The following is a 7,442-nucleotide window of genomic DNA, read 5'->3' on the forward strand; positions in this document are numbered from 1 at the left end:
CCTTCTTGGCCAATCCGGAACCACTAGTATCGTTCTTACGCCTCTTTGCCGTATAATTCTCAATACTTTTGGTATGAGAGGCAGAGGAGGAAACACATACACCGACTGGTACACCCAAGGCGTTACCAGCGCGTCCACAGCTATTGCCTGCGGATCTCTTGACCTGGCGCAATACCTGTCCAGTTTTTTGTTGAGGCGAGACGCCATCATGTCCACCATTGGTCTTTCCCAACGGGTTACCAGCATGTGGAAGACTTCCGGATGAAGTCCCCACTCTCCCGGGTGAAGGTCGTGTCTGCTGAGGAAGTCTGCTTCCCAGTTGTCCACTCCCGGGATGAACACTGCTGACAGTGCTATCACATGATTCTCTGCCCAGCGAAGAATCCTTGCAGCTTCTGCCATTGCACTCCTGCTTCTTGTGCCGCCCTGTCTGTTTACATGGGCGACTGCCGTGATGTTGTCCGACTGGATCAACACCGGTTTTCCTTGAAACAGAGGTTCTGCCTGGCTTAGAGCATTGTAGATTGCTCTTAGTTCCAGAATGTTTATGTGAAGAGACGTTTCCAGGCTCGTCCACACTCCCTGGAAGTTTCTTCCTTGTGTGACTGCTCCCCAGCCTCTCAGGCTGGCGTCCGTGGTCACCAGGATCCAATCCTGTATGCCGAATCTGCGGCCCTCCAATAGATGAGCACTCTGCAACCACCACAGAAGAGATACCCTTGTCCTTGGAGACAGGGTTATCCGCTGGTGCATCTGAAGATGCGACCCTGACCATTTGTCCAACAGATCCCTCTGGAAAATTCGTGCATGGAATCTGCCGAATGGAATTGCTTCGTAAGAAGCCACCATTTTTCCCAGGACTCTTGTGCATTGATGTACAGACACCTTTCCTGGTTTTAGGAGGTTCCTGACAAGCTCGGATAACTCCTTGGCTTTTTCCTCCGGGAGAAAAACCTTTTTCGGAACCGTGTCCAGAATCATCCCTAGGAACAGCAGACGAGTTGTCGGCATTAACTGGGATTTTGGAATATTCAGAATCCAGCCGTGCTGTTTTAGCACTTCTTGAGACAGTGCTAATCCCCTCTCTAGCTGTTCTCTGGACCTTGCCCTTATTAGGAGATCGTCCAAGTATGGGATAATTAATACGCCTTTTCTTCGAAGAAGAATCATCATCTCGGCCATTACCTTTGTAAAGACCCGAGGTGCCGTGGACAATCCGAACGGCAGCGTCTGAAACTGATAGTGACAGTTTTGTACAACGAACCTGAGGTACCCCTGGTGTGAGGGGTAAATTGGAACGTGGAGGTACGCATCCTTGATGTCCAAGGACACCATAAAGTCCCCTTCTTCCAGGTTCGCTATCACTGCTCTGAGTGACTCCATTTTGAACTTGAACTTCTTTATGTACAGGTTCAAGGACTTCAGATTTAGAATAGGTCTTACCGAGCCGTCCGGCTTCGGTACCACAAATAGAGTGGAATAATACCCCTTTCCCTGTTGTAGAAGAGGTACCTTGACTATCACCTGCTGAGAGTACAGCTTGTGAATGGCTTCCAAAACCGTCTCCCTTTCGGAGGGGGACGTTGGTAAAGCAGACTTCAGGAAACGGCGAGGCGGATCTGTCTCTAGTTCCAACCTGTACCCCTGAGATCTTATCTGCAGGATCCAGGGATCTACCTGCGAGTGAGCCCACTGCGCGCTGAAATTCTTGAGACGACCGCCCACCGCCCCCGAGTCCGCTTGAGAAGCCCCAGCGTCATGCTGAGGCTTTTGTAGAAGCGGGGGAGGGCTTCTGTTCCTGGGAAGGAGCTGCCTGTTGGTGTCTCTTCCCCCTTCCTCTGCCTCGTGGCAGATATGAATATCCCTTTGCTCTCTTGTTTTTAAAGGAACGAAAGGGCTGCGGTTGAAAAGTCGGTGTCTTTTTCTGTTGGGGAGTAGCTTGAGGTAAAAAGGTGGATTTCCCGGCTGTAGCCGTGGCCACCAAATCTGATAGACCGACTCCAAATAACTCCTCCCCTTTATACGGCAAAACTTCCATATGCCGTTTTGAGTCCGCATCGCCTGACCACTGTCGCGTCCATAAACTTCTTCTGGCCGAAATGGACATAGCACTTACCCGTGATGCCAGTGTGCAGATATCCCTCTGTGCATCACGCATATAAAGAAATGCATCCTTTATTTGCTCTAAAGACAGTAAAACATTGTCCCTATCCAGGGTATCAATATTTTCAATCAGGGACTCTGACCAAGCTACTCCAGCACTGCACATCCAGGCTGTCGCTATAGCTGGTCGTAGTATAACACCTGTATGTGTGTATATACTTTTTTGGATATTTTCCATCCTCCTATCTGCTGGATCTTTAAGTGCGGCCGTCTCATGAGAGGGTAACGCCACTTGTTTAGATAAGCGTGTGAGCGCCTTGTCCACCCTAGGAGGTGTTTCCCAGCGCGCCCTAACCTCTGACGGGAAAGGGTATAAAGCTAATAACTTCTTTGAAATTAGCATCTTTTTATCGGGGGCAACCCACGCTTCATCACATACATCATTTAGTTCTTCTGATTCAGGAAAAACTATAGGTAGTTTTTTCACACCCCACATAATACCCTGTTTAGTGGTACCTGTAGTATCAGCTAAATGTAACGCCTCCTTCATTGCCAAAATCATATAACGTGTGGCCCTACTGGAAAATACGGTTGATTCGTCACCGTCGCCACTGGAATCAGTGCCTGTGTCTGGGTCTGTGTCGACCGACTGAGGCAAAGGCGTTTTACAGCCCCTGACGGTGTTTGAGGCGCCTGGACAGGCACTAACTGATTGTCCGGCCGTCTCATGTCGTCAAACGACTGCTTTAGCGTGTTGACACTATCCCGTAATTCCATAAATAAAGGCATCCATTCTGGTGTCGACCCCCTAGGAGGTGACATCCCCATATTTGGCAATTGCTCCCCTCCACACCAATATCGTCCTCATACATGTCGACACACACGTACCGACACACAGGGAATGCTCTTAACGAAGACAGGACCCCACTAGCCCTTTGGGGAGACAGAGGGAGAGTTTGCCAGCACACACCAAAAGCGCTATATATGACAGGGATAGCCTTATAATAAGTGCTCCCTGTATAGCTGCTTTTATAATATAATTTTTGCCACTATTTTGCCCCCCCTCTCTTGTTTTACCCTGTTTCTGTAGTGCAGTGCAGGGGAGAGACCTGGGAGCCGTCCTGACCAGCGGAGCTGTGTAAGGAAAATGGCGCTGTGTGCTGAGGAGATAGGCCCCGCCCCTTTTTCGGCGGGCTCGTCTCCCGCTCTTTAGTGTATTCTGGCAGGGGTTAAATATCTCCATATAGCCCCCGGAGGCTATATGTGAGGTATTTTTTAGCCAAATAGGTTTTCATTTGCCTCCCAGGGCGCTCCCCTCCCAGCGCCCTGCACCCTCAGTGACTGCCGTGTGAAGTGTGCTGAGAGGAAAATGGCGCACAGCTGCAGTGCTGTGCGCTACCTTTAGAAGACTGAGGAGTCTTCTGCCGCCGATTCTGGACCTCTTCATGTTTCAGCATCTGCAAGGGGGCCGGCGGCGAGGCTCCGGTGACCATCCAGGCTGTACCTGTGATCGTCCCTCTGGAGCTGATGTCCAGTAGCCAAGAAGCCAATCCATCCTGCACGCAGGTGAGTTCACTTCTTCTCCCCTAAGTCCCTCGTTGCAGTGATCCTGTTGCCAGCAGGACTCACTGTAAAATAAAAAACCTAAGCTAAACTTTCTCTAAGCAGCTCTTTAGGAGAGCCACCTAGATTGCACCCTTCTCGGCCGGGCACAAAAATCTAACTGAGGCTTGGAGGAGGGTCATAGGGGGAGGAGCCAGTGCACACCACCTGATCGGAAAGCTTTACTTTTTGTGCCCTGTCTCCTGCGGAGCCGCTATCCCCATGGTCCTTTCAGGAACCCCAGCATCCACTAGGACGATAGAGAAATAAACAAACAATTGAATTGTCACTTTCCGGCGGGCTCTTCTCCCGGTTTTTCTGACAACCTGGCAGGGATTAAATACATCCATATAGCCTCAGGGGCTATATGTGATGTATTTTTAGCCAGCATAGGTACTTTCATTGCTGCCCAGGGCGCCCCCCCCCAGCGCCCTGCACCCTCAGTGACCGTTGGTGTGAAGTGTGCTGAGAGCAATGGCGCACAGCTGCCGTGCTGTGCGCTACCTTAAGAAGACTGGGAAGTCTTCAGCCGCCGATTTCTGGACCTCATCTCTCTTCAGCATCTGCAAGGGGGTCGGCGGCGCGGCTCCGGTGACCCATCCAGGCTGTACCTGTGATCGTCCCTCTGGAGCTAGTGTCCAGTAGCCTAAGAAGCCAATCCATCCTGCACGCAGGTGAGTTCACTCCTTCTCCCCTAAGTCCCTCGATGCAGTGAGCCTGTTGCCAGCAGGACTCACTGAAAATAAAAAACCTAACAAAACTTTTACTCTAAACAGCTCTTTAGGAGAGTCACCTAGATTGCACCCTTCTCGGCCGGGCACAGTATCCTAACTGAGGCTTGGAGGAGGGTCATAGGGGGAGGAGCTAGTGCACACCACCTGATCCTAAAGCTTTTACTTTTGTGCCCTGTCTCCTGCGGAGCCGCTATTCCCCATGGTCCTTACGGAGTCCCCAGCATCCACTACGGACTACGAGAAATAGAATTATCGGTAAGTAAATTCTTATTTTTCGACTAAATCGGGTGCGTGGAGCCTGTCACCCACACACATTGGCAGCAGCCATCCAGTGCCTCCTGCCTCAGTTCTTCACTGATTCCCAACTATCTGATAATAATAAATAAAAATTATTAGTCTAACAGTTTCTTATATAGAGCAGCATATTTTGTTGCGCTTTACAATTGGAACAACAGTAATAGAACAAAACTGGGTAGAAACAGACAGACATAGAGGTAGGAGGGCCCTGCTCGCAAGCGTACAATCTATAGGGAAATAGGAATTGATACACAAGGATGGATAGATGCTACCTATTGCATAATGGTCCACCAGATTGCTAGGTTCTTAATGGGTTGTATGATATGATCACCCAGCAATGTTGTCCAAGGGTCAGGAGGGTGTGAGAGTAAAGAAAGACAAGATATGTGATGTTATGTGGACTGTACAGAGAGGATGTAATTAGATAGGGAAGCTGTGAAGGTTATATGGGTGGGTCTGGAATTTCATAGGCTTGTCTGAAGAGGTGAGTTTTCAGGGAATGTTTAAAGGTTTGGAGACTAGAGGAAAGTCTTATTGTGCGTGGGAGGGCATTCCACAGAGTGGGTGAAGCCCAGATAAAGTCCTGTAATTTTTGAGTGGGAACAAGTAATACGTGTGGATGAGAGACGCAGATCATGGACGGTCACTCAGCCCCCAAAACATATGCAGTCTCTGCGCTGCCATCAGCTCCTAGTGTATCAGTAGGCCACATTCTTGCTGATAAAGGTTCAATGCACAGCAGTGACTGGTACACATTAATTCTGGTAGGGAACAGTTTGTAACAGCAATGTCACGCTACCAGTGGGCAGGGGCGATGGTTCCCTCATACATACAGACAGATCAGGGATGTCATGTTACTAGTGGGCAGGGGCGATGGTTCCCTCGTACACACAGACAGATCAGTGATGTCATGTTACTAGTGGGCAGGGGCGATGGTTCCCTCGTACACACAGACAGATCAGTGATGTCATGTTACCAGTGGGCAGGGGCGATGGTTCCCTCGTACACCCAGACAGATCAGTGATGTCATGTTACTAGTGGGCAGGGGCGATGGTTCCCTCGTACACACAGACAGATCAGTGATGTCATGTTACCAGTGGGCAGGGGCGATGGTTCCCTCGTACACCCAGACAGATCAGTGATGTCATGTTACTAGTGGGCAGGGGCGATGGTTCCCTCGTACACACAGACAGATCAGTGATGTCACGCTACCAGTGGGCAGGGGCGATGGTTCCCTCGTACACACAGACAGATCAGTGATGTCATGTTACTAGTGGGCAGGGGCGATGGTTCCCTCGTACACACAGACAGATCAGTGATGTCATGTTACCAGTGGGCAGGGGCGATGGTTCCCTCGTACACCCAGACAGATCAGTGATGTCATGTTACCAGTGGGCAGGGGCGATGGTTCCCTCGTACACCCAGACAGATCAGTGATGTCATGTTACTAGTGGGCAGGGGCGATGGTTCCCTCGTACACACAGACAGATCAGTGATGTCATGTTACTAGTGGGCAGGGGCGATGGTTCCCTCGTACACACAGACAGATCAGTGATGTCATGTTACTAGTGGGCAGGGACGATGGTTCCCTCGTACACACAGACAGATCAGTGATGTCATGTTACTAGTGGGCAGGGGCGATGGTTCCCTCGTACACACAGACAGATCAGTGATGTCATGTTACTAGTGGGCAGGGACGATGGGTCCCTCGTACACACAGACAGATCAGTGATGTCACGTTACTAGGGGGCAGGGGCGATGGTTCCCTCGTACACCCAGACAGATCAGTGATGTCACGTTACCAGTGGGCAGGGGCGATGGTTCCCTCGTACACACAGACAGATCAGTGATGTCACGTTACTAGTGGGCAGGGGCGATGGTTCCCTCGTACACACAGACAGATCAGTGATGTCATGTTACCAGTGGGCAGGGGCGATGGTTCCCTCGTACATAGACAGATCAGTGATGTCATGTTACTAGTGGGCAGGGGCGATGGTTCCCTCGTACACACAGACAGATCAGTGATGTCATGTTACTAGTGGGCAGGGGCGATGGTTCCCTCGTACACACAGACAGATCAGTGATGTCATGTTACTAGTGGGCAGGGGCGATGGTTCCCTCGTACACACAGACAGATCAGTGATGTCACGCTACCAGTGGACAGGAGCGATGGTTCCCTCGTACACACAGACAGATCAGTGATGTCACGTTACTAGTGGGCAGGGGCGATGGTTCCCTCGTACACACAGACAGATCAGTGATGTCACGTTACTAGTGTGCAGGGACGATGGGTCCCTCGTACACACAGACAGATCAGTGATGTCATGTTACCAGTGGGCAGGGGCGATGGTTCCCTCGTACACAGACAGATCAGTGATGTCATGTTACCAGTGGGCAGGGACGATGGGTCCCTCGTACACACAGACAGATCAGTGATGTCACGTTACCAGTGGGCAGGGGCGATGGTTCCCTCGTACACACAGACAGATCAGTGATGTCACGTTACCAGCGGGCAGGGGTGATGGTTCCCGCAGACAGTACATACAGACAGACAGATCAGTGATGTCACGCTACCAGTGGGCAGGGGCGATGGTTCCCTCATACACACGGACAGATCAGTGATGTCACGCTACCAGTAGGCAGAGACCGTGGTGCCCGCATACACAGACATCAGTGATGTCATGTTAGCAGTGAGCCATGGTACCC

Source organism: Pseudophryne corroboree, chromosome 4 (assembly GCF_028390025.1).
Source record: "Pseudophryne corroboree isolate aPseCor3 chromosome 4, aPseCor3.hap2, whole genome shotgun sequence".
NCBI lineage: Eukaryota > Metazoa > Chordata > Amphibia > Anura > Myobatrachidae > Pseudophryne > Pseudophryne corroboree.